The 19,929-nt window shown below is 41.6% G+C and overlaps 1 protein-coding gene across 1 annotated transcript in view; it reads right to left on the reverse strand.

The window, feature by feature from the left end:
* Nucleotides 1-19,929, reverse strand: part of LOC122805490 (ras and Rab interactor 2-like) — a 1,218,761-nt gene that overhangs the window by 33,564 nt on the left and 1,165,268 nt on the right. The gene's annotated exons all lie outside the window — the stretch shown is intronic.

Below are 19,929 nucleotides of genomic sequence, written 5' to 3' on the forward strand. Positions count from 1 at the left end.
GCTATGCAGAAATGTAGCAACAGTCAATGGCAAATGACCAATGGATACCCTGCAGACACAGCATGCTACCCGTTGGTGTACAACAAAAGGTCAGCACCGCAGTACAAACAACCTGGACGTGATCCACACATGCAACACAGATGGGCATACTGGGCATGCTTACACACTTAGAGGAATGAAGGCAATGTCAGTCAACAACATACTGAGAGGTCATACTGGGCATGCTCACACACTTAAACACATGACAGCCATGTCTGCGAACACCAGTGGACCAGACATATCTGGTAGTTGCAGTTCTCAGTGTGAACACATGTCAGTATGCACCACTCCTGCCTTGCACACACAGTGGATAGGAATGCAAGCAAATATGTAAGATGTGAGGAAGAGGGTGACTGTGACAAGGAGACATGCAGGCCTTTCCCAACTGGCACACAGCCTAAGGGCCCCCAACACATGAGGTGCAGATGTAACCCACTGTGGAGACTAGCCACCAGTACCTGTCAGCATGGCAGACTATATGATGTACATTCCAGCTGTGCAACAAGACTGTACAAGGAAGCAGCCATCTAGTAGCTGTATGCACACACTTGTGACATATGACCCCCGTGTGTGCCCGCATGTCACATGTCAACCCCCACATGAATGGGGTATGGCCCATGCACACACTTCCCTCCCCATAGCAGTAGTATGACAAGCCTGCTGAGGTCATCCAATGTGAATTGCACGTTTGGGAGAGCTATAGCTCAGTAAAGTGCATGGCGCGTTCCATAACTGCGTACTGCTGTAGTGACAGAGTAGTTAGGTAGTAGTACTAACCCCAGACCTGTCAATTGTGTGAATGTGTGTTTGTGTGTGTGCCTATCCACCTCTGACTGTGTGGAATGAAATGCTTGTTAGGCTACTCACACTCCATGCAATACATATATTAAACTTTGGCAAGGCTGCTTATGTCACTCACTGAGACATACACCTCTGGGAACATAACAGCCCCGTAATCACAGTGGCGCGTCCTGTAACTGTGTATTGCTGTAGTGTGATAAACTAGTTAGGGAGGTGTTCAAACCCCAGCCGTGGCAAGTGTGTGTGTGTGTGTGTCTGACTGGGTGGAGAGCAATGCTTTTTAGGCTACCCACACTCCATACAATACAATTACACTACTTTGCCAAGGCTGCTGATGTCACTCATCTAGAAGTACACCTCTGGGAACATGATAGCCCAGTAATCACCGTGGCGCGTCCTGTAACTGTGCATTGCTGTAGTGTGATACACTAGTAAGTTAGGTGTTCGAACCCCAGCTGTGGCAACTGTGTCTATGTGTGTGAGTCTGTGTGTGTGTCTGACTGGGTAGAGAGCAATGCTTTTTAGGCTACCCACACTCCATACAATACATTTACACTACTTTGCCAAGGTTGCTGATGTCACTCATCTAGAAGTACACCTCTGGGAATATGGTAGTCCAGTAATTGCCGTGGCACGTCCTGTAACTGCGTATTGCTGTAGTGTAATAAACTAGTTAATTAGGCGTTTGAACCCCAGCTGTGGCAACGAAATTGATATCCCAGTAATCACTGTAGCGTGTCCTGTGTGTGTGTACTAGTGTAGGTGTGGTAAACTTTAGGTAGGTGTTCCCAGCCCCAGCTCTGGCAGCTGTGTGTGTGTGTGTGTGTATGTCTGACTGGGTAGAGAGCAATGCTTTTTAAGCTACTCACACTCCATACAATACAAATACTCTATTTTGCCAAGGCTGCTGATGTCAATCACACTACACCTCACACACCTCTGGGAATGTAATAGCTCTGTAATCACTGTAGCAATTACTGCTGTAGTGTGATTTAGAGTGGTGGTAGTGTTGGTCCACTCCCCCATCAGCCGGTTCCAGATGTGTGTGTGTGTGTGTGTGTGTGTGGTGTGTATGGTTATTAGCATACTATTCCATGATACACATCAAATGTACATAACAAATGCCTGCTGATATCATTGTGTGTGTGTGTGTGTTTGTAACCCATATCCTGTGTAGAGGTGGTTGTGAGTCTGTGACACCTGTGGACAATGTGGAGGGGTTTTACTAATTTAATTTATGGTGGCCCTACAATATATCACCATGTCAACCATACAGGGATAACAGATGTAAATGGCTGAGAGGCTGGGGTGCAAAGCCATACCCATACATGTGACATCAAGGCCTGCCAATCACAGTTACCAACCCCACTGTGCCTTCACATGTGACTCACAATGGACATACCATGCCTGACAACATGGTATGTATGGACAGATGACACTGACATCAGGAAATGCTATTAGCATGCTATAAATGTAGGTGCAGGGTAAATCTGCTGACCAGTACCACTCCCTGCCACATAGGGGCAAGACTGGCACATCCGATGATAAGCTGTGTTCATAGCATGGGCCAGATACCCCAGGTACAGTTCCACATGTCACTCTCCATGCATGTGGGAGGTGTGCACATCCTAGACACCATCCAAGTCATGGACTAGGGAACACAGACATGGCAAGTGATGCACAGCATTGGCCACACACAATAGTCACCCAGGTGACTGGAAGACGGATGCAATACCCACCTGTGCGGGCAAATGCAGATGCTACAGGCCTGTGCCACAATGCAAACCACTGTCATGTGGGCTGATGCCAAGGTATACCCATCGCCTATCCTTGTATAGCCTGCTGTCACTGTTGGCCACCACACACTTGTGCAGACATGCACCCATGCATGTCCGAACTGGACCCTGTGTGTTCATGTGTGTGTTGTATGGTGTGTATGTCCACATCAACATGCACTACTCCCCCCAGGGCACAGTGAAGCATGCAGCCTTATGTATGACACCCCGTCATAATCACTGCCCATACGACCTCCGAATCACCCGTGTGGTGCATGTGTTCCCTGCACATTGATGTGTTGTGGCAATCCCACTAGTGACGGGTTGCACTCCTGGCCCTGCCAAGTGTGTTAATGTGTGTGCGTCCCTGTGTGAGTGTGCCTGTGCTGACGCTGGCACCTGTTCATGCAGACAAGCATGTGTACGTTACCTACTGTATATCTACCATATCCCTGTTGCAGATATCACTCACCATCACATATATGTTTTGAGTACTCCCCACCAGATAAACCATGTGGCGCATCCAATAACAGCATTGAACTGTGATAGCAATACATAGCTGTCGGGTGTTTGATACCCTGTGCTGGTAGGTGTGTGACACAAACATGCATAGGTTTTACCCTCCCACCCCTCCCTGACATGTATTCACCTCTGTTTGCCTCCCCCACTCCCTCTCTGGCAGATGTGGAGGGCCACACCTGCATTGCTTAGGCAGCAGCATGTGTATTTAATGTGATGCTCATGATCAGCTGATGGCCTCTGCACGAATTGCAGCCCTTTCCTAGCCAATTGCATGTGGAACAGGTGTGGTAACATTCCCATAGCCAACTGCATGGAAACGCACTCCAATACCTGGGAACATCCTGGTGGTATTGGCCTTTATCTGTCACTGTGAGCAGGAGCTAGAACTGTCGTTTGATAAGCAGCATTCCAGATGGGTTGGGGATTTACCTCTAACAACATACACTGTGGGAAGAGGACAACAAACATGAGGGGGATGTGCCTGACCTGACAATGAACTGTAAGTGCTGCTATACTGCATATGGAGTAATGTTGGACTAACAGTGTTTGTCTGGATATGCCTGTCATACATGTCGCAATACCTGCCATGTCAGTTCCATATATATCAGGAATCCCCATCTGCAGGCTCATCTGCAGACTGGGCAGTGTTGTGCCTTTGGTGTCATGTTTTAGCCACAATGCATCTATCTGTGGACTGCAGAAGGTAGTGTGAGGATTGCAGTCTGTTGATGGTGAAGGCCGTGACAGTTACTGACTACACATCCCTCATTGGACATATGTTGCAACATACCCCGTTACAATGGTAGATTACTGAGGGTATCACAGCAACATGTCTATACTGGCCCTGTGTATGTGCTGTCAGCCACACCTCTGTCAACCTTTGTACATATGTCATGCATGAAGTGGTGCATATGTGCTGTACACCGTAAATAGTGTTATCATATCTGATAACATGCCAGTGATATATCAGAGTGCTACACATATCATGTGCAGTAGGGGTCACACTTATTGCCATACCCTCGAAATCCTGTGGATGTTTGTACAGTACTGAGGTCTGTGTAGTAATGGTGAATGTCGGCAGTGTGTGTATTGTTAATATGTACTACGGCCTGTGTGTAGACTGTGACAGATGTCATTGTTCTAGCTCCCCTTCTATCTGTTGTTACATGCTGCCCCACTGTATGGTACCATTGTACTTTACATGTGTGTAGGGCCACACACACACATGTCCCATACCACAGACAGCCATCAGACCAGACTGTGTAACAGCTCAGTATATATAGGGTCATTCTATGATTGGCACATATGAGGATGGTGTAGGACAGATAGTCCATATACTGTACTATTATGCTAGCGTATGATATGTGGATGTGGCTGTGTTCACATTGGTTGTGGTTATGCACTGTCACACAGGTGTATCCTACCCTGTGCTGTGACATGGCTGTCGAGCCTGCTATATATGCAGATAATGTACCATGATAACCTTAGGATGTCTGTCAGTTGCCAATGGCACACATGTTATGAGCAGATGTCACCTTCCACACACACCACGTCTGTGTTAACAGCCCCAATGGCAGTAGCAACTGTCTATTAATATACCAGCTATACATACCAGACATCCCCTTGAACTACTACATTGAGTCTATATGGGCTGGGGTAGGGCTACACTCCATGGCCAGATATATGATGGGACGATATGGACATGTACATATCCAGATAGCCATAGATATATCTGAGTATACATGTGTAGTACTTCCAATTACCACTGTCATGGCAACCACCCACTATGAATCCCTACATCATGTGGGCGTATTCCCTGTACATTCCCTGTGTGATGGACATCCTTCCTGTGTGTGGGCATCTATGTTACAGACAGCAGATAGCAATACCTCTTACAGGAGAACTTGCACACTCAGGGCAGCCACATATATGTGGGAGGATTGGGACATACAGACAGACTATGAGTAGAGTGGTGTAATGTTTTGCATAGTACTGGTATTACAGTGTGTGTGTGTGTGTGTGTGTGTGTGTGTGTGTGTGTGTGTGTGTGTGTGTGTACATACTGGTTTACCTTGGACTGCAGTCTATCTGCGTAGCTCACTACTGTGGGCCTATCCTCTAGCTGGACAGAGGTGTGCCTCTCATGTGTTGTCTGTGCACCACACAGGTCCTGTGTCAGATATTACACTGGCAGTGTGTGTGTTGCATGCTAGCAGTACATGGCTAAATGTATTTGTGTACCTGATGTCATATTCCTGCATTAGGGTATGTTGCAACACATCCTGTAACACCAGCATGTTCCAGGGTGTGTACCTGCAATATTGCGGGTATAGCCCTGCATTCCTGTCTTTGTCCTCCAGATATATGGCAGCCTTTGCCCTGCTGTGATACGGGTAGGGGTTGTTAGGTAATGGCCTACCATTAACTACTGCTAGCATTCCTACTATCATCCCAATCATAGCGTGGACACCCACAACATTTGTTGGCCAGGGACCATGCATGTGACAGATACATTGACATTACCACAAGTAAAGAATACCCCCCTAGGGTTTGACTACAGGGTGTAATTGGACGCTGCTGACCTACAGCTGATATTGTTGATTGTTACGTATTGTGAAGGCAAATCTGTTGTCAACTGTTGTATGAATTGAAGGGCTTAGCCTGGACACCACAGTATGTTATATATCCGCACTGTCTGCATCTACTGTTTTGTGTGGGCTTTGCATCCATCACTGGTTATATACATCAACATCCATGTGCTGTCAGTAATGGCATACAGTATTGTATGGTACACAAATAAAGGTTGTCTGTGTATACATACCTGTGTGTTGTGTCATTTCCCTTGAGTTGTGTGTGGGTATATGTGCAATGTAAGTATCCCCTTTGTGGGACTGGTTGCAACACCACACATGTCACAGGTACTGGTTACAGGGCTTGTGGCTGGGGATATACATTGCACCCAGTACATCCACACTACTGCTACACATGTATGGCTACTAATACCCTTTGTCTGTGTATATGTGTATGTAACCATATATCCCATATATCCTATCTATCTATAAATATATATATATATATATATATATATATATATATGCACATGATTGTCAATGTATGGATGTGTGTTCATATCTGTACTGTTGTAATGAGTAGCCCTTCAACATAGTACATTCCCTGTGGTACAATGGCGTATCTGCATGATATGTTACAGATATTGGCCTGACATGTACAGGTGACATGGATAACTGTTGGAGCATTGTAGCGGTGTTGTGGTGGGTCCTGCTGTCAAGTACTGCATGTGCCAGATATTGGATTGCACAGCATATCTGTTACATAGCAGTAATTACCAGGTGTCCCTCATTTGTGCCCCCACCCCCATTAACTGTGCTCATGGTCTGTTATGTAGTACGGAGTGGGCCAGGAGTCTGTTCCCATGTGGAAATCATATACACATGTCTATCTGTATATATATATATATATATATATATATATATATATATATATTTATGTATATCTGCATAAGTACATATGTTACACCCCCATATATAGAGGGATAGAACTGGACATTTATATAGCTTTAGCTATGTATATGTATCCATAAATATGTGTGTCTGTATGTATATATATATATATATATATATATATATATATATATATATATATATGGATATATACACTGATCATATAAATCTATCTATGTACGATTGCTATATGTTATATGGTTATTTGTGAGTCATACATAGACATATCTATATATATATATATATATATATATATATATATATATATATATATATATACCTATAGCTGTCTACCTCTCTACATTTACAGATGTATAGCTGTCCATATGTCCATGCATGTTCAGCCTATATGTGTGGCCTGTACCTCATTCTCTTGGCAATTGACATGGATGACCTTAGGACTGAAGTCAGTCATTCGTGCCGACACGTATGTGTTTCAGACGTATCATGCCAAGCAGTATATGTGTTCTATCACATATAACTGTGTAACCTGCAATGTTTGAAGTGTATTAGAGAAGGATATGACAGATATTCCTATATGTACCCACATTATGGCGCACTATGTCCGGGATTCATGCATTAAGAAGTTGTGTGGTGTGTTATTACTACATTCCCTGTGCTGTTGACTGATTGTGCTGGATGATATGCATGTGGAATGAGTGGTTATGTACATCTGTCATGGTTTAATGGTAAATCACGTAGTGTATGATGTGCAGCATCCTTAGTGTGGGCCTTCCAAAGGCTGTATATTGTGTTTCAGGGCAGAACACCGGCTGTTGGATACAGAGTGAGATAGGGACATTTGAGCGGTCGTACGTGGGTGTGCGCGGGGTTGCGCAGAGCTAAGCAATGCTAAGCTTAGGTTGCTTTTCCATACAATCAGCTGGCATCTACTTAGCTAAAGCTATGTAAGCAATGCTTACCCCCATGCGAATACACATACACACACTTACAACTGCTTATCCATGCGTACTACTGCTGTTATGCGCATACACATGCTTACTAGTGCCTTAGTCATTATGACACTTCACATGTGCATTTAAGGCGGTACTCCTGTGCAAATATAAATGTTACTTAGTAGGTGATACAGCACAATGAAGTTAACATACAGATATCACATGGGAAATAGGATGTGCTGCAGTGGGATTCGACCCAGGAATGCATGCCCGTTAGGCGGATGTTCTGGCCACTACACTATTGTTTTTTAGCTTCATTTGCATATGTCTACCATAATGACATACCCATGTTCCCTTCTCCCAGCCCCTGAGCTCCACGTACACAGCATCCATCCATTCCCCTCCACATATTTCCCCCTCTGCACATCTCGGTACACCTCCGTTTAGTCCACGTACATACCAGCCTTCCCTTGATCCTCCTCTGATACTGGTGGTGACATTGATGTGACCCACAACTGTTAGTTCATCCTGCCAGGGATGGACCTGTTGCTGTGTCAAAAGCGGACCTAGCTGGTCTACAGTGTTTCTCCCACTGGTAGCATCCTGCCAGGGTATTGTGTAGCAGCGGTTTGCTCACACATCTGGCCAGCCACATCTCCCAGTTCCACGGAAACAATGCCCCAGGTGTGACATACTGTGCATGTAGCATGTTCACATGCCCCCCATGGTGTGCACTGTATATCATTATTCCCTTCGGTATTATGCAGGTCTACCGTTCTCACAGTATGATTGGACAGGCACTGTTCTGTGCTGCACACAAACTGCTCATAATACTGTGGTTAAGCAATGGGCACATGTTCTGGTATTAATCTACACACTTATATACATTTCCTATACTGTTGGATGCCTGTGCTGGATGATGTGTTTGTGATCACAGCAGCTGAATGTGTATCCGCAATGGCTTAGTGGAACTCATGTCTACTATAGTGTGCAGGGTCGGGGGTTTGCAACCTGGCAGTGCAGATTATTTTGTTAATGGCCACAACAACAGCTGTTGGCTACAGGGTGACTAAGGCACTGTAGAACATTTGTAGGTGGGTATGTGCTTGTTTGCACGAAGCACAGCATTACTGCCCTCTGGTTGCTGCACCTTGCACTCAGCCTCTGCATTGCTTCACCAGTGTGGTACTCGCATACTGTTGGCCAAACAGGCATACACCCACTTGCTCCCGCTTACACACGTGCAATGTTGTGCATTTTGTACACATCTGTCAACCGGGACAATCGGACTGTATGCTTGTCCATTGTCAGCATTGGCCTAGGGTGTAGAGCTCTACATTGACCCCAGCTACGTATCCCAATTAATACTGGGGTGTTCACATTCATAGGGGGTAACAGACATGACATAGCTACATCCCCCATTAATCATGCTTAGTTTACATTAAACTGTCAGTATTATCCATGTTTAGGTCAGGTTTACATGTCAGGTATGACTGTTGACAAAGGTCAGTTTAGGATGAGGTAGGATTCCTGTTTCACTGGTCTGGATAGGGGAGCAATAGGGATGGTATGTCAGATGTTGGGATTTGTATGCGAAACAGGACAAGAGGTGTTGGTATCACTAGTTGATGTCATGGTATAGAGTGTGAGGTGGGGGGTTTCGCAAGGTGGTGAGCCTGTGCTGCTCCAGGTGTTCTTGTGGTGTTCCTTCAAGTGTTACTTACATAGGTTCATAGGTTCATAGGTAGGTACTAGCAATTGGCCCTAGGGCCTATACAAGCCTAGCCAAAAAGGTACCCTGGCTATTGCCACCCAAGAAAATAATTTTCCTGTGCCCCTGTCAAGCAGAACCACAGAAGTGATCCCTGGGGTGAATTTCCTATTACCCATCCAATCATCAAGATTTTTCTTGAAGAGTGCTAATGAGGAGCTCTGTTTGACATAAATAGGTAGTCTCTTCCAGAGTATGGGAAGTCTCTGGGACAGGAATCTATCCCTCCAGCATGTTCTGTTTATTGTGGTGACAAGGTTTCTTGTCCTGTGGGACAGCTGTGACATGTGGGTTGGGGTTCGAGATACTGGCAATATAGTGGGGGAAGAGGGTGTCACCTACGTGTACCCATAGACATTAAGAGGAATGGAACAGGGTCTGATAGGTACGTGGTGTGCATGGGGCACAACGGGGGGGTGTTAGTAGGGGGATTATCCAGGGATGTGCAGGATGGCTGCAGAGAATGTCCACAGCTGGCCATGTTGTCTATGACACCAGCTGTGCATATGCACTGCATTTGGTGTTTGCATTGGACACTCACACCCCTGGGTGGAGGTGGGGACTTTAATAATACCTTGCAATGCTTATTACATCGGCTTACATGCCTACAGTGGGGTGTTGCGACCATGTGTTCGTAGGTGTTGTGGGAAATGCAACAACACATATAGTTATACCGTACTTTGCCATGTACACTGGACTGTGCTGCAGTGGAACCCATCTCAGGAATGGCTTCCCATTAGGGATACGCATGCCTGTCGACTGCACAGACTCCATGGCCTGTCCAGCGTTTGCTTCATAATATTGGTGTGTTCTTTTTACAATCTGCACCTGTTTGGCAAATAACTGGGATCTGACACCATTAAATACAGGCAAGTAATTGGGTTTATGACTCCACATCCTTCAAACGTGTCATGCTAATGCATAACCTATTATTCTATCAGCTTTCTAAGGTTGTAAGTGGAATATGTGCTTTTTGTACCTACTTGTCCCCCCAACGGTTTAGGTTCTGTCCAGTGGTTTAGTTCTTAGAGGCTGAGAGGTATGGGTGTAAACTCTGCCCAATTCGCAATATTACTGACATCCCTGGTGCGGTCCAAATACAACTGCACCAGCCAACACCTGCACACCTAGGCCCATAATTGCATATCCATAGTTCCCCCACCTGGCCCTCCTCTACAGCACTCCTTCTTACTGTGAGTGTAGGTGGGGTCTAACCATACCACTACACACTGCCCACTCTACACGTGTCAGCACCCATGTCATACGTTGTCTCGACCTGTGGATCATCAGGCTTGCACAACCTACTGGTACATGTATGTATACAGCCTGGTTGGATAAATCGTTACAGGGACTGACTGATTATCATTAATGGTTGGGGTGTCCCACAAGGGACACTGATGTCTTTGTTTCAAGATTAGATGTGGCAGGTCTCTCCCACTGGTAGTATCCTGACTGTGGTCTGGGAAGTAGTGGTGTGTTTACTTGTATCGTGTGTTTGTATGTTTCACCTGTCTAAGTGGGAGGGGTTGCTGCTACGTGTTACACATTTGTTGATTGGACCCATCACCCCCATTGGCACGGCCTGTGAACATATGTAATTTGTAACTGCTGTATCATATCCTAGCTATATACATGTGTATATTTACACACACACACATATATATATATATATATATATATATATATATATATATATATATATATATATATATTACTATTACTATATACATATATATCTGTATATGTATGCATACAAGTATATATTTATATATTGCAGTTTATATATATCTAACAACATATGGGTGTATGGGTGTCTGTATATGTATATATCTATATGTGGGTATGTATATGTATTCTGTCTCTGTATGTATACATTTGTACTACGGAGAGGGAGAGATATATCTCCGTGTAGCTATGGGTAGATATACACACATATACCTCTATATATATATATATATATATATATATATATATATATATATATATACATCTCCATCTGGTTATTCCGTTCCTTGCCATGTAGATTAGACTTTGCTGCAGAGGGACTCATAGCGGGTGTGTCTGCTCATTGGGTGACACTTCTGCCCAATGAACACTTTTGCTTACATCCCTGGGGCTGTCCTTATAGACCCACATCAGCCAACACCTGCACACCTAGACCCATAACTAGCTACCCATAGTTCCCCCACCCACACCTCCTCTACAGCACCCATCCTTACTCTGGGTGCAAGTCGGGTCTGACCACACCACTACACGCTGCCCACTCTCCATTTCACGGGACCCATGTCGTACGTTGTCTCGACCCATGGGTTATCAGGCTTTCCCACCCTTGTATTCTGGGTATGTACACACCCTGGCCAGAATGGTCATCACATCGGCTTCCTTACATTATATGTCAATTATTGGGGCGTCCCGCAAGGGATGCTCCTGTCTGTGTTCCAAGTTTAGATTTCACAGGTGCACTGTGTACCCTCTCCTGGTTGTATCCTGCCTGTGGTCTGGGGAGCAGTGGACTATTTACATTGTTTGTGGGTTTGTGTGTACGCTTCCTCTGTCTGGTTGGGGGGTGGAAGGTGATGCTACGTGTACATGTTTCTTGCTTGGGCCCCTCACTTCCATTGGCATAGCCTGTGAACATATGTCATTCTTGTGTGCTGCTTCCTATCATAGCTGTATATCTGTGTATATCTATGCACACACAAACATATTTTATATATATATATATATATATATATATATATATATATATATATATATATATATATATATATATATATATATATATATATATATATATGCATACATACTATATATATATATATATATATATATATATATATATATATATATATATATATTTATATACACACACACATACATATTGCTGTATATATATATATATATATATATATATATATATATATAAATATAAATCCATGTGGGTGTATGGGATGTATGGCCTTAATCGTTTTTATCTATTGCTACGATGGCTTAGTGGTTAACTACTGTGACTATAGTGTACAAGGTCCTGGGTTTGACCCTTGCTGAGGCAGTATATTTTTTGCTGGGCGGAACTTGGGCCATTGGATCCAGAGTGTTTAAGTCACTTTAATGCAGTTGTAAGTGGGTATGCGCGGGTTTGCACGGCGGTAAGCACTGCTGATCTCCGGTTACAGTTTCTTACTCTCATTAGCCTCTACTTTGCTTACTCTGTGTGGGCAATGTTTACCTCCATGCAAACACACTTAGCCACGCTTACTGCTGCTTATTTGTGCTTAGACCTGCTTACATGTGCCTTATTCATTATGACAATAATACTTCACATGTGCAGTTCATGCAGTACTCCAGTTCACATTTAATTGTTATTCTGTAGGTTATACTGCGAAACGATGTAAAATTATGTTCATATACAGATTTCCCGTGGAAAATGATTTGTGCTGCAGTGGAGCTTGAACCGGGAATGCCTGTTCGTTCAGCGGATGCTCTAACCACTCCACTATTGCTGTGCTGCTTCATTTGCATATATATTCCTTGTTATCCTCTTCAGCCTTTTCAGCTGCTTTAACCGTAGCTAGGCGATGGGCACACCCACACACCTATGGTTAGATGTACTCAGGGTTTTAATAAAATGAATAAAAGGGTCTCTTCATTTTATTTAAATGTACTGCTGCTGTTGGACACATGGGGACTGTTGGTGGGGATATGCAGACGCCTATGAGCTGTCTCACTCATTTATTTACACTTTCTTCTGTTATACTTTGCAGGGGCATTTTTATTCTGAGAGCTCTGCTCTCAGAAACGCCCTCTGCACTTGTCCACGCTCCGTGTAGGATTTGGAGCTCAAGCAGCGCGCCTTCATTATTATGCATGGCACACTGCCATCCTCCTCTTAAACTGCCGCTTCCGTGCAGGACTAGATTAGTCCTGCACGGAAGTTTAGTAAATCTGGGGGACACACAAATATGCATACATGCACACACATACACACACACACACACACACACACACACGCACACATACACACAATTATGCATACTTACAAATATTGCAGAAAAAAAAATAAACATCAGTTGGCCCAATTGCAATTCTTGTATAATACCTAAATCTGTACCCATTTTGCTTAGGAAGAAATACATAGCAGAGCTGAATATGCACTGCTTCAGCAATCACCTTCCCTGATGGTCTAATAGTTGAGTGCCCTTCTACTATTTTGTAGACAACTGTTGTTTGTGAAGTAGAAAGACCTTAGATGTTATTTTTATTTTATTTTGCTTTTATTTTACAGTTTTGTCCAACTTGTTTAATAAAAAAAAACTTTCATCAGAGTCCTGGAGAGAAATGTTTCAATGTATTACAAACATTTTTAAACAAACATTCAGTAATATACATAAACAGACATTAAGCGATATGCATTAACAGTTACGCATACATTTGCTAAATTGATTACATTTGTTTAATGTCACAGTATAAAAATACTTATAGGTTCATATATAAGTACTAGACTAGCTGCCCTTGCAGACCATTTTTATCCTAGCCATTTTTCCTTCAATGGTGAAAATTAGACCATATACCTTGTGTTGAGAGATAAACACCTTAACCATTATGCCAACCCGCAATCCCTACATATTTGCCTTCTAATTCAGTGACATGTCCTACTTTTTAACCCATTCTAAAGCTCATTTTAGAGGTGAGATGGGAAAGTGGAGAACTTACTCCCTCCTGCAGGTATTATGTTAAAGTATGTTCATGATTGTTGTTCCATCAGAAGTCAATGTTTTTATGTTGATTATCTCTGGGTCATTGAATTGCAACCTGATTTACTTAGATACAAGCTATTGAAGCACATCTTCTCACAAGTAATAGTAGATTGTATGAAACAATCAGAAAGATACCTCTTCAGATCTCTGACCGTCAAATCCAGCTATCCATCCACAACACTTTTTTCCCATTTTGCACAGGGGGTCAAGTGTCTCTTCAACACTGACAATAATATAGAACTAAGGTTTATACTGCTGGGTGGCTAGCACTGCTGTACACATATAAAACAAACACTTTAATGACTTCACACAAAAAAAGAGTAGTAAATACTGTTGCAAAGCAAGAGTAACTTTACACTACCTGGTATGGCCCAAACTTCTATTATCAAATCAAACTGGTCACAGGATTTTGGTATATCTGCTAGAAAACATACTGAAATAAAAACACAGCAAGAGTGATAAAAAAAAAATCAGATGCATTTAGTATATAAGTATCTTGAACACTGAACATTTGATGAGGTGTATTAATGGGTTTGTCAAATAGATAATAGATATTGTAATTAATGATTAGACAGTCAAAGAAATGGAAGTGAGGGCAGGAATTCGGTATGGCAGAGAATGCCAACATTGTAGCTTGGAGGTGGGGTATTGAGCAGGTTCCTTGATATTATATATCGCTATCATGCGGTTTGTTTTAAAAGTATAGAGGTGCAGTGGTAATCGTAAGGCAAAACTATGTATATGGCTGGGAGATACTAGCACAACTGTTTAGGTTTTGGTGAAGATTAGTTATGGAGCATAGGATTCAGAGTGAAGAGAAATGGTTTGATGACATGGCAAACTGAAGATTAATGTGGCATTTATCATGGAAACATACAGAAACAGATCCATTGAGTCAACAGGTGACTTTTTACATTCCTTCCATTGAGGCTTGTCTATCAAGCATTTATTGAGACAGTAATATGCATGCAAATGTCATCTCATAAAGATGTTTTTCCTATTAGTTTAGGGGTCAGGGTATGACTGTAAAAATATATGTATTACTTGTAGAGTAGGTAACATGGAAGGTACATGAATATGCACAGAAATATTAGATTATCTCTTTCATATATATCCACAGATTCATAGGTACGTACTTACTAGGCTATTGATCAATGAGGATCTTAAGAAGCTTAGCTTTACATTCCCCTGGTAGTTGTAGCCCACATATTTTGCATACAAATAACCCAGAGATAAGCCAAACAAGGATATGCTGGGAAATATATGTTTTCTCAATTCATAGGGTCCTAAACTGGGGGTATATTTGCAGTTACCCATCCATTCATGCAAATTACATTTGAATAGAGCAAGAGAAATAATTTGCTTTATCTGCCGTAGAAGATGGTTCATTAATACTAGTATACTCTGTGATAAAAATCTGTCGTAGTAAAATGTTCAATTTATTTTACAAAAGAGATCCCTTGAGTGGTGTTTATGATACCACTGGACTTGCAAATGTGTAATAGGTTTGGCAGAAAAGGGTCTGTTGAAGGTCAGTATGCAAGGCAGAGGTCTGTCTGACTAGCTAAAGGTACTAAGCCCTGAGATTTTTTTTTTCATAGTGAGGAAACATTGAGGGCTGTTGAACTAGTTAGGTGGTTATTAAGGTACATGTTGAATATAATATTTGGTTAATAGCCAAGTAAGGTAGAAATAATGAGACTGTAACTTCTTTGGACCATGAAGCAATGCTGCAAAGAATACGTTATGCAAGATGGAAGGTTTATCTAAACCTGATATGACAGAGATGTGGTGGTTAAACGAGAGCTTGTTGTTAACACAGGCACTCAAATCTGTTATAAATGGGTCAAATGTTTTCTGGATATAGTGTTATGGTGATGATGGATATGCCAATGGTAACTATATTGCACTCCTTAGTAATGAGAGTAAGTTCTTGATCAGCACATCAAGCATTTGTTTGGTTCAGCCCCTCTTGGTCAATTTATGTATCAGAATGGGATGTAATAAGTTCCCATAGTTTGCTATCATCATCAGATGTGGCAAGCCATAGTCCGTTGATATCAGCTTTCATTTCAGAAAAGTATATGATATAGAAGAGAGGGCCCAGAGCAGTACCATTTGGAACAACATTGGTGATGTTTTATTCTATACTGTAAACACTCTTTGATCTTATTAGTAGGAGTTCTGTTAGACAGCTAGTGTGCAATCCAGTGAACTTTTTACAGATTAATGTTGTACTGGGAGAGTTTATCAAAAGGGAAGGAGCATATTATATAGAAATAAACATAATTTGTGGGAATAATACATGAAGAATGATGTTCAGAAGGAGGAATGAAGTTTAAGGGGAGGCAGGAGTTAAGCAATTTATGTTTGAGTAATGATTGTTATAAAGAAAACATGTATGTATAGTGCATACAAATAATAACATTTATTAATATGTTTTGTTTTATTTTATTTTCTATTAATGTATGTGTACCTATGTCATTGTTTATGTCATTGTTTAAAATCTGAGAATTTAATTAACATGTTAAATAAATCGCAGTATCAGGATAGTAAAGAAGGCCTTGGCAAAATAGAAGTAGACTGTATGGTCCGTATGTCCCTTATCCATGGTCTCATTAACCCTTTTAAAAAACTCAGCTAAGAAAAACAGTCATACAAAGCCAAACTGTTGTGTATTCAGGGATATAAATTCACCTATGTAATTGTTTGTTAGTTTAGCTATAATACCTTCCATCACCTTATAAATAATACTGGTGAGACCTATAGGCCGGTAATTGTCAGGGCCAGTAGTGAGGTCAGTATATTATATAAGGATACCATACCAGTGGTCACCACATCTCAGAGATGAAAGCAGTGGAGAGATTTATTTTGAAGATGATGTCCAGGTTTTGCTAGTTGGGACATAACACTTCTCAGCAGGCATTCTGGGATATTGTCAATACCCATGGAGCTGGTATTTTTAATTTGGGAAAGAACTGAAAGGAACTAGGCAACAGTGATTTCAGAAAGATAAGTGTGATGGGAATCAGGGACAGAGAAAAAGGAGCATAAGTTGAAGTTGGAAGAGAATCTGTCCACAAAATTATTAGCAATATCCTTGGGGTCTGAGAAAGAAGTATCATCAGAGATAGAATTGTTGGTTATGCCTAACCTCCCTAATAGAGCTCAGCAAGGTCTTATTGTTGTCTTCTGACTTGATTACAGCCCTAACTTCATAGTCAGACTTGCACTTCTTGATAGTAAGCTTGATGGACTTAATTACCATTTCTAAATCTTTTTTATAAAGATGAAGATGCTTTGTAGATGGCTGGGAGCACTGTCTTTTTGTTACAGAGTTTGTTAGTGTGAGCGTTCAACCATATGGACTTTTCATTATGTTCTTGATCAATGGCTACAGATATCATTATATGTTTATTTAAGAGGCAATCGAATATGAGAAGCAGGCAACAGCTGCAAGTGCAACACTTGCTGAGTAGTTACTTAATTTGTGATTGTCAATAACACTGGTAAATAAGCTGTGAAAATAGCAACGTTATTAGCAGCCGTGAAGCAGGTTTTCAGGAAGATGGTCAGATTTTACTAGAGAAGAGATAACAAGAGACACAATACAACTGAGGTATACATGGTATACATTATGGAGAACAAGATCTAGATGACTGACAATTCTGGTGGGCAGGGGAAAATCTGGCCAGGTATTCTGATATTTATGAAGCCCAAAAATTTCTTGGCAAATTTTGTTGTTGATAGCATACGTTTGCTAGGTTATGGGTAGAAAGTTGTAGTTCCTCATAAGAAAATTGTTTAGTTTGATAGTTAAGTTTTCAAATTGGTTAAGGTAGTGAGATAATTAATTTTATTGAGTGTTACTAAGACTTCAACCCAATGTCGTAGCTACGATGGAGTTGATGGGCACCTTCCACAGGTACGCGGTATTAAGGGGTGCAATCAGCAGAACCTACCACAGCATTAGCTTAAAGTTGATGTGAGATAGGGCAGACTGGGGGACAGTGCCGAAGTCAGTAATGGCTAGCTAAACCTCTGCTTAAGAAAGTTCTAAATTTATATCATGTGGAATCTGTTGAGAGACATCTGGGTTACAAATAAATATGGAAACTCTTCAACAGTTTCAGGTGGATCTGAATGCATAATAAGCATTGTGGCCTAGAACAGGGGACTGCTGTCACTACACTGGAACTAGGTTTCTGTAAGTACACAGATGCTGATAGCTTTGCAAGTAATGAATGTCTCAAGTTCAGACATTGTGCTGTTTCTGCTTCTGGCGTTTCATATTGCTACCTTGATATTATCCAGACTGGAATTTTCTATATTAGGATGTCCATCATCTGAAGTCTAGGTACCAAGAGTTTTTGTCAATATGTGAAAACTGAAGGGAGAGCTGTACAGGCCATCCCTATTAAATCAGGGCAGTCATTTCATCACACATAGGCATGTGATGTCTCCTCTAGACTGACATCAATTCACTAGCTAGCTTGCCTTACTAACTATAGTTACTTTGTTCTTTACATAGACCTTTAATAAAACTTCTGATGTATTTATTGGCATCTGTGAATATATTATTTTTATGCCCTCCCTAGGACTATGCCCAGTGTCTCCCTTACCAGCCCCTATAAGCCCATTTGCTCCTCCTGGGGAAAGTGTCAGGCATCCCCAAACTGAATAAGATTCCTCCGCTTCATTCTTTCCCATTTGGGGCCCGGACTGATGCATTCATTCTTCCAGAGGTGAGAGTTAAACATTAGGAAAAAGGCCAGTTTGTCATTCCTTTGAAGGTTCTTGCCTTTTTTTTTTCTTTCCCAGGCATTGAGTAGCATAGTAAGGGTATAGTGAAGGGGACAACTGCCCCAAGCACAAAGTGTTAGGGGGGGGGGGTGTGCTTGAAGTTGATAGATAGGCTTTTTTTCTGCACTGAATGCAGGTACAGAAAGGTACTTGAATTGTGCATTTTTTTTCTCTTCACTTGAAGATCTGGGAGACTACAGACTGGCTAAAATGTTGCGATCATACAGTAATCCAAATAAGTCATTTTTTTTTTTTTACTTTTCATTTGAAGAGCTGGGGGTTGGGGTGGCCATGATTTGCTAACTTTAAGGTAGGAAGCCAATCAACTTCCTATAGTAATTTGAAACCATTTTTTTTTTTTATTTTTGCATTAAGGTCTGGGGTGCATGGATTGCTAGCACAAGTAATCTTTCACTTAAACAATTTACTTGAAGGAGCTGTAGTAAGGAGGCGGTGAAACTCTGAAACAGCTATTATCCTTGCTACAGCTCTGGCTTCTTTTTAACAGTTACCAATAGAAACTGTGGTTTGAAGAATTACTTTTGCCAAAAATCTAAATTTAAAACAATAAGGAAGTTAGTATGTGAAACAAAAACAGCATCCAACATATCAAAAAATGTTTCCGAATTTCACTTTTATTCACAACTTTAGAAGAAATTTTCATAACCAAAATTCATGCATTATAATAAACAATAACTGGTACAACAATTTCCAACTGTTATTTTTCTGAAGGTGTGTGTGTATAATAATCATGAGGTCTCACCCTTCATTCTCAAAGCCATAATTAATATATCAGTCACAGCTGTAGTAGTCATTTTCTTCAATATCTTTCATATTTTTAAGCTCAGTGTTGTTGTCTCTGCTTCTTTTTTATTTTTGTTGTTTCCAATGCACTGAGTAATACTGGTGTTTTTGCAGTTCTTTTAACGTTAATTCAACCTACACAAGAATGCATTCTGAAATGCTATGCACAGAGATTAGACACTTCATTCAAAATGACGAGTTCTTCCCCAAAAGTCACAAATGAAGGATATTTTCCAAATT

This window comes from Protopterus annectens, chromosome 6.part1, assembly GCF_019279795.1.
Source record: "Protopterus annectens isolate FY-2018-M chromosome 6.part1, PAN1.0, whole genome shotgun sequence".
In the NCBI taxonomy this organism is placed as follows: domain Eukaryota; kingdom Metazoa; phylum Chordata; order Ceratodontiformes; family Protopteridae; genus Protopterus; species Protopterus annectens.